Here is an 18,339-nt window from a genome sequence, read left to right on the forward strand (position 1 = left end):
TAGGCCTACCTCTGATAGGCCTACCTCTGATAGACCTACAGACACTGCCGGCCTTACCATGCAGAGTTTCGTCTGAGGTGGATATCTTGCCCAAAATATAAATTTCTAAATAGATCATTTTGTATGTCTACTGTAATGTTTATTCTTATGTGGACCCCAGGAAGACTAGCTGGTTGCTATGGCACCAGCTAATGGGGATCCTTAAAACAAATCTAATGCTGGATAGTCTGCCGTGAGGTTACTCCTGGGAAATGAATAAATAATACAAGTACGATATAATACAAGAGAATGACAGCTTGGCAAGCGTAGAAGAGGCAAACTAATATTGTTTATGCTGTTTGCTTTGATGGAATAATTGATTGAAATATGAATTGATTTATTTCTAAATAAAGTGTTTGTGTTGATAATTGTGTAATTTATTTGTAAACTTGAAACATTATAAGGTCTCTTTTGCCTTGATCTTCCATTTTAATATTTGTATTGGTTTAAAAAAAAAATCACGTACAGTTACATACTTAACAAACCTTTACAACCTTGATCTTTATCTTTTTTAATAGTATTAGTTTTCTATAATTAGATTAATACACAATAATCAACACTAAGGGCTGAAACTTCGTCGCAGCCTTTACCCGCAACGCGGCCCGCAATTCAGCCGCTGCTCGAAAATTACGAATATGCTTTCTCTGTCCCTTAAAGGTATTTTCGTCCCGCTATCTTTTTTGCCGACACCGGTATTTGCGCCTAGAGGTGTGGTCATGGGCGTGTTGGCACGCTTTCCCCTAAATTGCTATTTTGGTCACATACATTTGGGAAGTCGATAGTGGAGTTTAAAAGCACCCGTAAGCCGTGCCAAATTAGTTTGGTAGATTGGTCAATGGAGATGTCTGCAGGCACAGAGTCAGGCTGCCTCATCTGTCCTTATGCTCCTATCTCTTTGTAATTTTCCTATATTCCGAGTCGAGTGCGTGCCACTTCCTTGTGTCCATTGTGTTTATATAATTGTATAGTCAAGTTATTTGTGCGCGATTCCATTTCCATTTGCTCTTTCAGTTCATGATCACCCCATAGCAGCAAATGGGGTTTAGTGACCGAACTTTCCTTTTCGTTTCATACCGTTCCGTAGAGACGGCCTAAACGCACCAAACCAATATACCAAATGAAAGCCCTAATTTCGTAGTTTACATAGAACTTTGAGATTTGAGCGAGTTGTGACTCAATGAAAAGACGAGTGTTCTTGGCTCTGTGTGTGTGGAGAGGGGGGGGGGTGCAGCAGTGAGACTTCAGGGCAGCAACGGGCTATAGACCTCAAGGCATGAAGCAATATAGCACTAACGGGCAATGGATAAGGGATCTCTTAAAGGGATCTCTTAAAGCCAAGACTGGTGATTGGTTAAATTTGGTTTAATTATTGTAACGCCCAAACCACACCTATGCATAATATAACGGGTAACGGAGGTGTTTTAGGGATTTAGACAGGTAACCAAAATACCAACTTTAGTGGGGGAACACCCCTTCCCCACTGCTAAATCCCAAAACAGTGTATTTAGAAAGATTTGACGAAATTGGAGCCCTAACACTTTAATTTAGAACACACCCAAATCAAATCATACAACGTATGTGTTCAATCAATCATTCAATCAAAGCAAAAACGTTTGCCTTCTACAAAAATAAAAGTTACAAGTTAGTTACAAGGCTAGCTGCATTCTGTCGTGTGTGCCAAGCTGTCACTCTCTTGTACCATATTTCCCACCACGGAGTAACCTGGCGTCTCGGAGGACAGCCTGGTGAGGCCATGGGGGCAAGACGGGCAGTGTCGGTAGGCCAATCAGAGGCAGGCGGGGTGTAGAATTTTATTTATTTATTTATTTGACAGGGACAAAGCTCATTAATCAACATGTCAGTTTGCACATCAATGTAAATGGGCCAGAGTTAGCCGAAGCTAAATTTCATCTGTAGTCCCTGAATAGAATCACGCGTCTGTGAAGCCGCTGAAGCATGTGCTCGAAAGTCCTATAGTGTTAAGGAGACGTCATTCTATTTTCTAACGCTATATGGTCCAGAGCTAGGGCCCACTCAACTTTTTGTGCCAATGCATACATGTGTGCCAGTTTTACCACAAGCTCTAGAGATGAATAAAATTAAGATGTTCTTGCATACTTATTAATTGGCAAAAGGAACTGGTTAGTGAGACAGTCAATTCAGGTTGAGGAAAGGGTCAATTAATATTGAACTGCAGCTATATGGAAGATTAGATATTCCGGATATGCTAAATATATTCAGTGGGGACATATGAAAGGTGTTAACAAGCTCAGCGATAGCAGTTCCAAGTCTATTGGGAAAATAGCGGGGTATGTCTTTTACCAAAAATTATTCTCTTGCATATGCATCTGTACTTTTACTGCATGAATCTAAGTTTAATTAAAAATGAAACAAACCGTTTCATGAAGCACTTAACAGTTAACACTCATTTTCTCTGTCTCTGTCTCTCTCGCACGCACACGCACACACACACACACACGCACACACACACACACACACACACACACACACACACACACACACACACACACACACACACACACACACACACACACACACACACACACACACACACACACACACACACACACACACACACACACACACACACACACACACACACAACTCAACTAAGGTATGTCTCTTGTTTGTCCTTTAATTAAAAGTGAGAGGTGTTTTATTAGCCTGGCAGCCCTTGGTACCAAGGATTTATCTGACTCTCACAAAGCGAGGGCAGAGTAGAGTCATCAAATTGTCACTTCATGTGTGAAAGATATGGAGCTGAGCCAGGGGGAAAACTAACTTTGAACTTTACAAAGCTGATTAACACCATCCATTCACATACTTTTGTGCCACCCCCGTCCCCCCCCCATCCCCCACGCCTCCCCCCATCCCCAAACACATGCACCCCTGTTTGCATGTGCGAGTGCTTGTGGTTTTGTATGAGCAGTGGGTGATAATTGCGGGCTGTTAATGCAACGATACACTCAGTCGACTTGATCCTATTTGTGTCTGGAGCGTTAAATTCTTCTGACACTGCATAATGGCCCTGGGAAAGAGTCTGTCATGTCATCAGGTTAAGTCTCGGAGGAGACGTTAAACAAGAGAATAAATGGCCTGCTTCTTCTCCTCTCTCTCTCTCTCTTTGCATTCTCACACCCGCTGCATCAGAATGCAGAGTGGATGATATACAGGCAAGTGTGTGATTATGAACGCTATTTCTGTGCATACAGGCAGTCAAAAGCACAGGGACACAGTCAAATACTAAAGTGGTAATTTAAAACTATGTCACATTTTAATTTGGTCATTTGGGTCCAATTTTATTGTCCTAAAGTTAAAGAAATGCTTGTGTGCAAACTCTGTGCTTCACACACGCATAAAAGAACGCACGCACACGCACACGTACGCAGAGACCTGTACACCCCTCCTGTCAGCTCAGCGATGGAGGTATGAGAGTGGAGAGGTCTTGACAGAGCAGTGTACTGTACAAGTGCATTCACGCAGAGACACACACACACACACACACACACACACACACACACACGAGTTGAACAGGCCCACACACTTTCATAAAAAAAAAAAAAAACATTAAATCAATCTACTTCAAACTCAGCATTGCTGAGGACCCAAGACTGAACTCCACCATGAAGTTGGTCTGATCATGTGGATCTCCAGAAGTGGGATGCAGTAACCTTGTATTCAAAGCGTCTGTCCGCTAGCTCAGTGCTTCCCAAAGTGGCGTCCGGGGACCCCCTGTGGTCCTGGAGGGAGTTCCAGGGGGTCCCCAACAAAATGATAAGTTGTAACCAAATGGACCCTTATGGGACTGTAACTGGCGGATCCATTTGGTTCCATTTGTACACTCTCAGAGTTAAATTAACATTGATTTTACAATACAAATTCGCGTCCCAGAGATAGAAATGGCGTCTGTAGCTTAATGCATGTCAAACAGGGGTCATTTGAAATGAATCACTGCTAGAGGCGTACAAATCTGCAGGCTGATGAATGTCAATGTGGAGGTCCTTGACAGTTTGAGAACCACTGCTTTATGTAGCTCGCTAGCCCACATGACTGACATCATAGTGACGTCATAGACACCTGCAGCCTACTCTGACGACGATGAACGACAGCCGTCGCCTGCGAATGATGGATAGGCCTCTGCAACTGTCACTGTCAAATTGGCATCCCTATATTCTGGGCATGGTGAAAATGTTTGAAAAGTCATTGGATGAAGTATAAAATATAGGGCTTAAGTGGCTAGTATCTTTGAATTTCCATTCCTTCCTCAACTCAGGGATCTCACATAAAGAACTTTTGACAAGTTTGGAGTCCTATATAGTGTCCCTGCTCTATACCTCTGCCAAACACAAACACCTATGCTATACGCTCGTGCATAGGCGTGCACACACACGCATGCGCGCGCGCGCACACACACACGCACACGCACGCACACGCACACACACACACACACACACACACACACACACACACACACACACACTTGACAGTTTCCTTCAACTGCCAATGCCAGTCTGTTTCAGGCAGTTATAGTCCTTAAGTCTTAAAGTTCCAGTGTAGAAGCAGCACCTCTAAAAACGTCATCAGCTTTGGAAATGCTGACGGGTAGAAAAAAAACACCAAAAAAAAGCAGCTGAGTCATTCTTAATGAAGATCAGGAAGCTTTTCCTCCTTTTCCCCCTTCTTTCCCTCCATCATCAGAATAACAAGCGGGCTGGCACAGACAGGCACAGCCTGCCTTATACCTCACTGCAAATTCTCTGCTACAGCACCAGCTGTCAAAAAGTTACAGGCCGTCGGCAAATAAAAGTCAGGGCCAGAACAAATTCTTATACCTTCTGCACCTACCCCCCAACCTCCACATCCCCCCCCCCCCAACACACACACACACACACACACACACACACACACACACACACACACACACACACACACACACTTTGCTTCCAATGTTGCCGATGTTTGATCTTCTAAAGCAGTGGTTCTCAAACTTTGTTATTACCGTGACCCAAATGAGAAAGTTGATGTTTCCCTGCCCGGGACCCGAACTAGTGAAAATATAACAGATCAATACAAGCTCACAACGCGTCTCTTCGGACCCATGAAAATGTGTCCGCGACCCACAAATGAGACAAATGTTCATGAGAACCAGTGTTCTAAATTGTTCAAAGAAAATTGTTGCACGGTTCCTGGCGATGCTGGAAGACTGCATTGCGGACACATTGTGGGAACTGGTAGCCTCCCATAGCCAGGCAATATCACTTGGATATTAGTCTAGTTCTTCTCGCAGTGCATCCAGATATACGCGACAAGGGGGCGGCAAAATGCCGCGAGCGGCAGGAGTGTCTTGGAAATGAAGCTCCACCCACGCTGCAACTTTCCACGTGGACAAAGCCTTTCCTGGTTTTGTGGCCGACGCGGCAAGTTGCAGTGTGGGTGGAGCTTCATTTCCATCCACCAGCTGTCTAAAAACCAGGAAGAGACTCCTGTATATCTGGATGCACTGTCACAGCATGGGCACACTTGAACCGACAGGCGCGGCCAAAGGAAGCTGACACTCCCAGATGTCTTTCCGGCTTTTTAGACAGCTGGAGGATGGAAAAGAAGCTCCGCCCACGCGGCAGGTTGCCGCTGGGGCAAAGCTTTTCCGGGAATCTGGCCGACGAGGCAACCTGCCGCTATAATGAAACGGGGATTATTATGTCATGTCAGCACTATCAGAAGATGGAACCCAGGTAAAGTAATCTGTCACTCTGCCAAGTTTAACTAAAGTTTTTTCCATCTGTCCAAAGTCATTTCTGATAGTCTGCAGCCCTGCACTTAGACAGACATTACAGATTGATTGAAAGTGAAATATACAAATTGATGTAAACATACACGAGACGCACCGCACCGCACCGCATCGCATCCCATCCCCCCCCCCCCCCCCCCCCCCCCCCACTACTGCGGAGTGACAAAATCCATTCACAAAATAGCAATGCCAGACCTAATCTGCCTGCCTGGGGAATTTTGTTTTTGCAATGGCATATCCGTCTGACAACGTGAGGCTAGGACTGGGAACTACAATAGGAAAATATAGCATAGTTACTGAAAATCTGTCTGTTTCATAATATTATTTTCATTGTAAAAAAAATAAGTAGCTTGAATCAGTTTAATCCCTTGAGGGGGTGAGTGCCTTGCCATCCACATCATAATGTAAGTATGTATAACCTGGCAGTATAGTAGTAGTATAAACACCGTCCCTCTGGAGACCATTCTCTCTTTAGCCATCAGGTTTATTGACAGTCAAAAGTGTAACTGAAAGCAGACAAAAACACAATAAAAATGTGCATATTGTAAACATCTTGCATGTCAATTAAATTGCTACTGTAACTCAAATGTTACATACACACAGTAAATGAACAATTCAACAATTTGAACCACTTCATTCTAAACTCTAAAGTCACAATTAAACTACAAAACACCACTGTGTCCAACTGGCATAACAATACATGTATATTATAACAAATAACGTACCACAATTTAAGACCACGTGAAAGTATTACAATACATACCAACGACTGGGAGAAGATGACTTTGCAGATACAAAACACAGGAGCTCTAGTATGCATGCATGCATGCGTCATGAAATGTTTGCAATGGAATCTAGTGCACTTCCTCAAAAAGTCTCACATGACATGTAATTCTAGACTATGGTGGGGTCTACCCTTGGTAACGCCCCCGCCTGCCTCTGATTGGCCCCTCTCCTAGTACTACTAGTAAGAAGAACCAGGTGCCCACGGGGCGGAGCATTCTCACTATTATTCCAGCAACTGCAGACTAGTTTTTTTGCCGATAAAGTAGTCTAAAGTTTTAGACCATGACCGTCTCTATAGTGAACTTGAGCCACCACCTAGCGTACTAAAGCATGCAAGTTGCCGTGTCGACTTTTGCAAAGTTCGCTAGAGCCGACTCAGCCCCGTTCGAGTTACAACCCGATATAGAATAGTACATCATCACCCCCCCCCCCCCAACCACGGAGCAAAGACGGTCAGTGCCGGTAGGCCAGGGGCGTTAGACCCTGCCGCAGCATTGAAAAACGCTCACATGACATGTGTCACATGACAAGACCTGAAGCCTACATCCTGAATTTCTTAAAAATATACTACCTGCCATATAGGAAACTATTAATTCACAATCTACAATATCAGATCTACAAGTGCCACGCTACGAGATTCTAGATCTGCCTGCAGTCCACTGCACCACACATGGACACTGCCTCCAGTCACACTGAGGATTTCAGCGGGTATGACAGCACCAATCATCTCAGTTAGTATAATCTGACAACAACAGTCAGCTCTAACGAGGATGTGAAGCTGCTGCATGCGGGGAGAGGAGATGGAGAAGGAAAAAACCTTCTTCAAAAGAAGAAAGGAATGGACGACGGGCAACAAACAGTAGGTCCTGTAATGATTTGGCTCGAGTCGTGGCCGGCCGCCGGGGAGGCGTTTTGATCTGCTTCCTTGTTTGCGGTCTCACACACCTGGCCAGACAAACGCCCTCTTGATTAGCACGGAGCTACCGCTGTGAGCTAATTCCTGTAGTCTGCTACCGTTAATGATCTGCCCATATTGTGCGTGTGCGTGTTTGTTTATTTATGTGGGAACTCTGTAAAATCCTCAGTGTTCATATAGCTCTTGAGGGTTTACAAAATGTGGAACACTTTCAGGGTAACACTGTGGATTCCACAGTGTACTGCATTGTATGTAGGGCTGTGGGTGAGTGTGGGTACATGAATGTATTAAGTGTGTGGGTGTGCGTGTGCGTGTGCATGTGTGTTTGTGCGACGTGCGTGTGAGCATAGGGCTGTGTTATTTCATTTCGATTAAGCACCTGTGGTGAAGAGATACCTCCTGTGTCTTTGCAAACTTCTATTGTTTCTGACCTTTCTGACACCGAGATAAGTGTAGACGCACATGCACACACACGTCCACATGCATGCACACACGGCGCGCACACAGTCACACATACACAAGTGATGGATGGTGTTATTACTAGAAGCTCTTTAGGGGCAGAGAGGTGCTTAAGAGAACAAACACACCTGAGTGTTGTGCTTTATCATCAGGATTTAACACGCGCACACACACACACATACATACATTACAAAACCAAGCGCGCACACACACATGCACGCACACATCTATCTTTGTACCATCCATCTGTCTGTCTGTCTGCATGACACGCACAAAGCAATTTCCCTTCCCAACAGAACCATTTACCAACATGAGACGGTATAAGTTGACTTTTTTGTTTCAGCTGCTTTTATCTTAGCTTTCCCTTTGCCCGCCCCTCTTTCACCACAGAAAATAATTCATAAAAGATTAATTGAGAATTGCATAACCATGACCACCCAAGCTTGAGAAGCAATTAAAACATTGCATTTCTAACAGTTCATTGTGTGTGCGTGCAGGGTAAACAGGAAGATGTATGCACGCACGCACACACGCTCACACACCCACCCACACACACACACACACACACATGCGCACACACCCACCCACACACACACACACACACACACACACACGCTCACACACCCACACACACACACACACACACACACACACACACGCAATCATGCATTCTTATCCATTAACCACTTAAACCTTTAACCACTTAAAAGAGCACGTCACCCATTTTTAACTTCATCTTCATTCTCACTAATGCCGAGTATAAGATGGTAGTCTACCACACAGTATCTGTCTCACTCGGTGTCTCAGAGATGGACTGTGGACAGTTCAGAAACCCGCCTACCAATGACAACATTGGTGAACTTGTGATTTCAAACAAGACGTGTTTTTTTCTTCTAATCAATGCAAGTGACAGCATGCTAGACGTCCTATACAGGAAGAGAAAAGCTGTGTTTTCTATTCCCTTAAAATCCCCACAGATATTATTGCCAGGCAGGTTACTTAATCCCTGCTGGTCCACAGCCCACCTCTGAGATTCAGACAGAGAGAGTATGGAAATGGTGTCATCGTATAATGAGCAATATAAGGACCAATTATATGAAAATGGTTGTGCGCACACATACGTACTGTACTGTATACTTTGTTGTCTGACGATGAATAAGCAGACCTGCGAAGCGTGTAGATCTGCTATTATTAAAAAATATATTTAAAATGATGTGAAATTATTTAAAATATTTGGAAAATGTTCGCTTATAGTGCCCTGAAACAGAGACACCAGAGTTGAACTCCAGCATCTCTATTGTGTGGACACCTTTGCCAAAAATAATACACGTCATGTGCTTCTTGTAGATTGACTATTTTCAGCAAAGAGATTTGGTGCAGAGTGAAAAAAGAGCTCGCAGTTATAACTCAGGTCTGTTTTACTGCTGGTTTATGTCCTAGAGATATTCAACTGTTACAGTTACTGTTATAGTTACAGTTATAACTCAGGTCTGTTTTACTGGTGGTTTATGTCCTAGAGATATTCAACTGTTACAGTTACTAATATACAGTTATAACTCAGATCTGTTTTACTGCTGGTTTATGTCCTAGAGATATTCAACTGTCCGGCCGCCTGGGGGTGCCCAATTTGATTTTAATTAGAATTATTATTATTATTATTATTATTATTATTTGATGTTTGGTTGTACAATAACAATGGCATGAGGATGTCCATTTAGAACTGAAACATCAACGGTTAATTAACACATTAACCAATACGAAAAAATTGTACAGGCTACTATTTAGAAAAGGAAGAATAGCTGTGAATTACTCAGGGTCCCAAATTAAATGGTAAATGGTGCATTTATATAGCGCCTTTATCCAAGGCACTTTACAGAGATTGTGCATTACATTCACCCATTCATACACATATTCACACACAGATGCACACATCAGGAGCAATTAGGGCTTCAGAATCTAAGGACACTTCGACGCTAACTCTGGGGGAGCCCGGGGTCGAACTGGGAACCTTGTGGTTCCCATCCCGGGGTCGAACTGGGAACCTTGTGGTTCCCATCCCGGTCACTCTACCCCTGAGCCACTGCCTGCCGCCCCATTATTAACAATTAACATCCGCCAGGAATGCATTTGCAGCCGTAAAACAAACTGCTATAGATTACAGTTGTGTCCCCCTGCTTAATTCAGTTAAAACCCCCTGGTTTAAGTGGTTAAAAGTGGCTTTTAAACATTGCCAGGCAGGATCTGCTAGGTAGGGCTTTTCAGTAGTGGTGACCTTGCCTTGCAGCTCGGGGGGGCGAACACGCCAGAGGAAGAATATTGGCTGGCTCCTCTGGCGCGATCAGGCCCTCGATAAAAAGTGATGATGAGTCTAAAGGGATCTAATTTCCTCTGATAGCTTACGTCTCACTCCACGTCTTATCATCCAGATATCATCCATTTTCTCTCGCTCTTACTCCCTTTCCTGCTTTCTTCTTCTTAATCACCCCCAAACCCCCACCCCCCTCCGCCTCCCCCACTTCTCCATTTTTGCTGATTGCTTTGCACCATTAATATTTCATGTGTAATGTGTCTCTTTTGGATAGTGTACACATACTGTGTGTGTGTGTGTGTGTGTGTGTGTGTGTGTGTGTGTGTGTGTGTGTGTGTGTGTGTGTGTGTGTGTGTGTGTGTGTGTGTGTGTGTGCGCGTGCGTGCGTGCGTGCGCACGCGTGCATGTCTAAGCATAAGCATGGTGTTTGTTGGGCTTGTGTGTGTGTGCGTGCACAGTGGTTGTGTCTGGGGTTATGTGTATGCGTGTCAGTGCAGCAGTATCAAATTCTGCTCCCACAGCTGTTGGCTAGTCTCAGCGCGTGGTTGTGATCCGTCTGTCTACCTCTCAACCTTCAACCTCTCCTTCTGTTTCCCCTTCATTCCGCCGCTCTTTCACATCCGTCGCATCCCCACATCTCTCTTTTATTTTTCATGTCTTTCTTCTATCCCTTCTTCCTGCTCCTGCTTCTGACACTTGTATGATGATGGTCTAGCTGCCTCTTTGTTGTCCAGCCTCTCCATCCCTCCCTCTAAACCGTTCTGTTGCTGCTCTCTACTTCTTTGTACATTACTCTTTTCACCTCTGAACCGCATCTCCTCTAAAAATGCCTCCTCCACGACTTCAATCTATACATCAATGAATGGATACAAGCTAGCAAATGACAGACTATGGAGACAGAGCATTTGTTCGCACCACTATGCAATATGCATACATGTTATTAAATACCAGTCAATCTTAAATGAGAAGTGTGCTCAATAGTATGTTCGATTAACACAAATCCATGGGGCTTAAATCCAATAAGGAGCTTGATATGTGAGCTTGGCAATATAGAGATGACAGACAAATTGCAAAAGAGAAAGGAAAAACGTTGATGAAAGAGCGATTGTTTTGTAAACAGAATAAGTATAGTAGGCTAACTACTGTTCAGGCTGTTCAGTAGATTGTCGTGGAGTGTTGTGCTTGGTAAAGACCAAAGCATGGCAAGACAAAACAGTTGCAGTAAATTCTGTGTAAAAAGTTCCACGTACACTGCAACAGGTTCAACGAAAATGGTTCCAGGGACAATTGGTATGCTATGGTATTGGTATTGCTACTGCATGTGTGTGAAAATAATGCAGCAAAGTGTGTGGGATTAGGGGTGTCGGAAGGCTAAGGTGGGAACGACACAAACTAGGGCTCTAGGCTTATATATTACTGTGTACACAATTTATGACATTTGTAATATTTTGATTTATTTTAATATTGTAATTCCTATTCCAGGGGTAGGCAACCTTTATTATCAAAAGAGACATTGCCCCAAAAGGTATTAAAATTCTGTCTGGCGGAGCCGCAAAATATGTTTGCTTGAATAAAGGAAACTTTAATTATTTTAGCTTTTTCTGGTCTTTCAATATTACCATTCTATTCTGTGATAAGTATTCCATTAAGGCGCAGTGTTGGTGGTGAAAGCAAACATGTTCAGGCACTAATACATTCTTATTATTAGGCTATACTACATATGATTTATGATAAAATAAAATCACACTTGTGTGAAGTGAGGGTCGCTCTTATTGTCATTTTCAGCCACATTTAGTGACAGTGATCCCAAAAATCCCATATACACCCACAATGGGGGTTTTCTTTTTTTTCCTTTTTCTTTTCACTAGACCATTCTCATATGTCCCAAGAATGGGTGGACCAAAGTAGAAATTATCAGTGCATATATGTATGTCTTCCGTGAGGAAGCCCAACAAACCCACGGTGAGGCCTTTAGGAGGGCCATTCAAGCCTCAAGCGGAGCCAAGGGGCAAGGTGGAGCCTGCGGAACCGTTGCGGCTAGAGAATCCACCATTCCTGAATAAAGTGCCTGGTGCTGGGAGTCTGGTGCAACGCACAGGGCCTGACCTGGTGAGAGCAGAGTGGACCTGGTGAGACATATAAGGGGCCCGGACAGGAGTCAACCCACAGAACCTACTCCTTCCACGCGCCAGAATGGTACCTCCCAGTCCCGGCAGAGTATAGTTCCTGAGGAACGGATTGTGTGGCCCTGGTTTTTCCCTAATGGGACTGATCGAGGGTAGCTACTGGGACGTAAGTCGGGACTTGATCACCCCGGCTGGGTCACCTGACTGAGGGGTATGATTTTGGGAGATCCCGAAACCCTATGACCTTGGGATACATCACTGAGGATACGTCCCAGGTGCATCCATGTATTTTGTTATTATATATATATATATATATAATAAAATATAAATAAAATAAATATTTGAAAACCAACAGAGTTACTCATGTGGGGGAATTAGCAGACAACACTCTCTCTTTTTTCAATTTCAATTTTGTGAAAAGTCATGATGACATATTGAAGAAGAGTACCTCAAGTTGCCATGTATTGTCAATTGTCAAGTTTATTGTCATTTTGATGAGAAATATTTTTTTTGTAATGGAATATATTACATTGTGTAAAATATACCCGGATGATGAAGTGATTTTGTTAATTTTCTAGAGTTAAAATGAATCACCACAAATGTCAATCATCAAATTGTCATGATTGATGGGAGAATGAAAGTGCTTTTATGCACACTAGAGTCTCAAATAAAATAAATAAATGTTTCCACTACAGTACAAGTGCATGGTGTCACCCACATTATGCAAAGTACGAATCATAATCTGTTTGCTTTGTAAGACATCTTAGTGAGTCACGCTTTTATAATCACATCATCTACAAACAACACTTAAAGCCATATACAGTACACGCCTGCATTTTTGACATTTAGTCATACAGACTGCAAAATAAAAAATCACACCTGTGTGAAGTGAGAGGCGCTCTTATCACAATCACAATTTGCGTCCTCACTTTTGTCTTCAATGTTTGTGTTTACACAAACACTCGAAATTGGAGAGAGAGCGAGTGCATTTTGGCAGCCGCGGAACACTAGCGGCAGGCAATAGTGTTTCTCGGTGGCATCAGTCCGACACTCTACCCCAAAACCTTATACCCGAACCCTAACCACAAGCATGACGCAACGCATGTCAGACCAACGCAACAAAAGAGAGGTTACTAGCGTAGCGCCCCAAACCTCTTCTGCAAGTATCTGGATGAATGAGCTAATATAGGCCTCTGTATATAGTCTAATACGTATACATATAAATATACAAGCTATCCACCACCGTGGAGTCTAGGGGTTAAAATCCTCTGCAGTGTATATGGCTCTGAGAAGCCGGGAGCTGAGGGTGATATTTGTCAATGTGCATACTCCTATACAGGCATGGGGAGGCACCTGTCATACTCCTATAGGGGCTGGGGAGGCACCTGTCACTGTGCATACTCCTACATGAGATGGGGAGGCACCTGTCACTGTGCATACTCCTACATGAGATGGGGAGGCACCTGTCACTGTGCATACTCCTACATGAGATGGGGAGGCACCTGTCACTGTGCATACTCCTACATGAGATGGGGAGGCACCTGTCACTGTGCATACTCTTATAAGAGATGGGGAGGCACCTGTCACTGTGCATACTCTTATATGAGATGGGGAGGCACCTGTCACTGTGCATACTCTTATATGAGATGGGGAGGCACCTGTCACTGTGCATACTCTTATATGAGATGGGGAGGCACCTGTCACTGTGCATACTCTTATATGAGATGGGGAGGCACCTGTCACTGTGCATACTCTTATATGAGATGGGGAGGCACCTGTCACTGTGCATACTCTTATATGAGATGGGGAGGCACCTGTCACTGTGCATACTCCTACATGAGATGGGGAGGCACCTGTCACTGTGCATACTCTTATATGAGATGGGGAGGCACCTGTCACTGTGCATACTCCTACATGAGATGGGGAGGCACCTGTCACTGTGCATACTCCTACATGAGATGGGGAGGCACCTGTCACTGTGTATACTCCTACATGAGATGGGGAGGCACCTGTCACTGTGTATACTCTTATATGAGATGGGGAGGCACCTGTCAGCAGGGAACTGTGGGTGGAGGAGTAGGATGAAGGCTCTACGACCTCCCGGTGGGGGCAGTAGGATACAACAGCAGTGACACAACACAGGAATGTGTGTGTGGATGATTCAATTGGCATAATGACTAAATTGGGGAGAAAATGTGGTAAAAAGCGAAAACGGGAGTCTTAATCCCAAACCGGAACCGACAGGGCATATCACAAAATGTATTCAAGAGTCAAGACGTGTGTTGTTACAGCTTATATAGGAGTATACAAGAGTGATTTGTTTTGGTTTTGGTTCCTCAACATTGTAGCAGCAATGATAACAAACTAGAAAGGTGCAATTCTGGGAAATTGCAAGTGTGGTTGCACTGACGAGAGTCACGAGTAATCCACATGGGAACTGAATTCCGTCTTACCATTTATATTCTATTGTGCATTGTGTGAAGCACGGCCCAAATATTCACTTGTCTGTTAACAAAAGTTAACACAAAGCAGGTTCACTTTGCTGGCAAAAAAAAACATTAGTGTGTGGCCTATATAACCACACAAATAAATATTAAAGCCTATAAACATTTTGAAATCATAAATAATATTAGAATTATCAACCTTTGTGTCGAATAGTGTTTTGATAGTTCAATATTCTATCAAAACACTATTCAACACTGTAGGCCTACATCAAAGGTCAACTATTCTAATATTTCTAATACATTTTTTTATTTTATATTTTTGAGTGGAGCTAGCCGCTCCTATGCACAGCTTTGTGTGTATGTGTGTCTGAATGAGCACGGAATGTGCTCAGCTGATTGGCTGAGCACGGAATGTGATGTATGATGATGTATGATGATAAGAGAGGTGCTCACTTCACACAAGTGTGATTTTCTAATCCATTCATGGTTGATCACTCACAAGAACTCCCGTCACTCTGTCATGTCAAGTAACTCAAATCCCCGTCGCTCACCCCAGGCAAGCCCCCAGGTCATCGTGACATCATCATGACATCAAAGACCATATAAGATAGCTCCAACCAGTGCTGGTTGTCCCGTTAGACCCGTAGCAGTGGTGTCCGTTCCGAACTTAACCGGGATGCAGACATTTCTAACCCAACGAGATCCGGTTTGTGAAGCCAGATATCACTGAGGACATTTCGGTTGTAAGGCCAAATATCCTGTCTGTCTCGTCCGGAAGGCAATGGAGTCTCTCGTGAGGAGCATAGCAAATGCTGCTAGCTCCCTAAACCTCGGTATCTTCTTATATATGGTTCACTAGATGCATGTCATGATGACGATGCCAGCCAACTGAGTACGTATCACCATGACGATGCCAGGCGTGTATATTCATATAAAAGGTAAATGGTGCATTTATATAGCGCCTTAGATTGTGCATTACATTCACCCATTCACACACACATTCTTACACCAATGGCGGCGGAAACCATGCAAGGCACCAACCAACACATCGGTTAGCAATTAGGGGTTCACTGTCTTGCTCTAGGACACTTCGACACTAACTCTGGGGGAACCCGGGTTTGAACTGGCAACTGTTGTTCACCGGCCACGCCTATAGTAAACCATTTACTCACTGGTTGTTTTCAAGGCTTCCAACACAGTGTTTTAATGATTGTATCAATTGGCTGAAAAAATATATGATTTTTCACCACCGAATAATCGACTATTCGACTCTAACAATGGTATTCGAGTCGACTACCAAAAATCACTATTGGTGAATGCCCTATATATACTGTAGTATGGGTATAAGTACATTTTAAGTACACGTTTGTGTGTGCATTCTTGATATGCCATTAAATGCCACGTGGCCGGTGTGTGTTGAATGTGCGATTGTGTGTGTGCCAGTGGCCTTACGTGGTAGCATCTGAAACAGTCCGTGGTTGGGATGTCTAGGGTCTTTGATAAGCCTGTGAGACACAATGTCCATTGTATTATGTGGAGGGATGTGCTGGGCTGTTTACACAAGGTTCTGCAATGCTTTGTGCTCAAAGGCAGTATACAGTTCTGTTCTGTAAAGTTTGCCGGATGGCTAATTAAGGCTCCCAAAAATAGAAACAAATCCCGTTATGACAGTTCAGGTGTATTTGCTTTCCAATTGTCAACCAACAATTACGTGCAGTATGTACAGTGCAGGCCTTGCAATTTGTTTTATAATAATTAATAGACTGGAAATTATTCAAGTCTGGAACAATGCAGTCTGTCCGTGTCACTTTTATACCCATATATAAAGAACTCCATATATAAAAGGAGCACAGGAATAAAGGGACACAGAGAGACAGATACAGAAATCTCCATAATCTGTATGGGCATGAAAAGGACACAGACAGACGTTGCCCAACGGGCGCCACTCTAGTATACATAAAGTATACCATATGGTTTCAAATAAAATAAACCAATCAAATCATTTGTATGTGTGTGTTTGGTCTGAGATTGCATCTTGCTACACTTTAGTATACCTCCAGTAGCTCCACTGTCAGAAATGTGTTTCTCAGAAATCAATTCAAAACAAAATGAATGCTGCAGGATCCTTGAACTAGCGTTATTTGGGAACCACTGTGTTCAGAAACTGTATTCACTTGAAAATAGATAAACACATTTCTGGTTCATTTCGGTGCAACTGTCAGGGACAGACACTAAAAACTGTGTTTAGTGAGGTTAACAAAAAAAACACATTTATATGGAATGGTTCTTTTTTAAAACATACCTTCTTTTGTGTAATGTCAGAGGTCCAAACTCTGTGTTGTGTAGCCATGCACCTCTGGTCCTATAGGTCGAAGAGGCTGGGGAGAAGAAGAGACAGCAAGAGATGGTGCAAGACCAACTTGTGAAACTAATGTCGCCATGCAGGGAGTCGAGCTGGCAGGCTAAAGGCCTATTCATAGTCTCGATTTTCGGTGGTGAGGTGACCACCGCTCCGGTGGTGAGCTGAACACCGGAGCTGAAATAACGTTGAGCGGTGGTGAGTAAAAACAGAGAGAAGGGCTGGAGCGGTTGCGGTGGTTTGCTCTTCACCGCGGCTCGTGACTTCATGTTGTAGTTCGGTGGTCACCTATAACCACCGAAAATCCAGACTATGTATGAACCTTTAGGAAAGGCGGACGGTCATCCCGAACCGTCGAAAACCTACAGTAGGCCTGTCAGTGCTTCAACTCGAAAATATACCAGTGAAAGATTAGGCTATATAAAAATATGTTGAATATTTCTTTAATTAAAAAGGATTTGTTGTGTGATATTGTTCCCACGATCAAAACCGGATGGATCACTATAGAGGAGAGTGAAGCGGTGGTCAGATGGCTGTATGAAGTGAGACGGGTGACTGACATTTTATATTATATTATATTATATTGAATGGGAGAGTGATTTAACAGAGCACATGAAATGGGGTAGGATCGGTTCTGAGCTCTTCAGCAAATGGGAAAATTGTCACAAGGTAGGGTTTTAGCATACCGTGTTATTCAGGAGAGTGGGTGAGGGAGATATGGAGCTAGTCTATTTAATATGCGAAGCTCTCCTCCTGCAATTTGGTTTAAACCGTGAAAAGGATGGTAGCATTATAAAAAAAGCATTATGTCTCTTTAGGCACTGCTGGCTGTGCGAGTCTGCGACCGTGCATGTGTGTGTGTGTGTGTGTGTGTGTGTGTGTGTGTGTGTGTGTGTGTGTGTGTGTGTGTGTGTGTGTGTGTGTGTGTGTCCACATTGTCCCTGTGCTTTAATGAACTGAGAGTCACCGCAGACTTGCAAACCTTTCATTTCGCCCCCATCACAGAACTGAGAGTTGAGACTCAGACGCAGAGGGAGGGCAGCTAGGTGACCTAAGAAAAAAAGAACCCAGAACTTTACAAACTGAACAACAA

At 43.6% G+C, this 18,339-nt stretch overlaps 1 protein-coding gene across 1 annotated transcript in view; it reads right to left on the bottom strand.

Annotated features, from left to right (window-relative positions):
• The window catches only part of pcdh7a (protocadherin 7a), a 76,274-nt gene extending 59,910 nt beyond the window's left edge, over positions 1–16,364 (bottom strand). The window contains exon 1 of the mRNA XM_080760359.1: positions 16,340–16,364. The gene's annotated coding sequence lies outside the window, so the exon portion shown is untranslated. The remainder of the gene's footprint in view (positions 1–16,339) is intronic.
• Positions 16,365–18,339: the final 1,975 nt, after the last annotated feature.

This window comes from Protomyctophum bolini (assembly GCF_963924005.1).
Source record: "Protomyctophum bolini genome assembly, chromosome: 3".
Lineage (NCBI taxonomy): Eukaryota > Metazoa > Chordata > Actinopteri > Myctophiformes > Myctophidae > Protomyctophum > Protomyctophum bolini.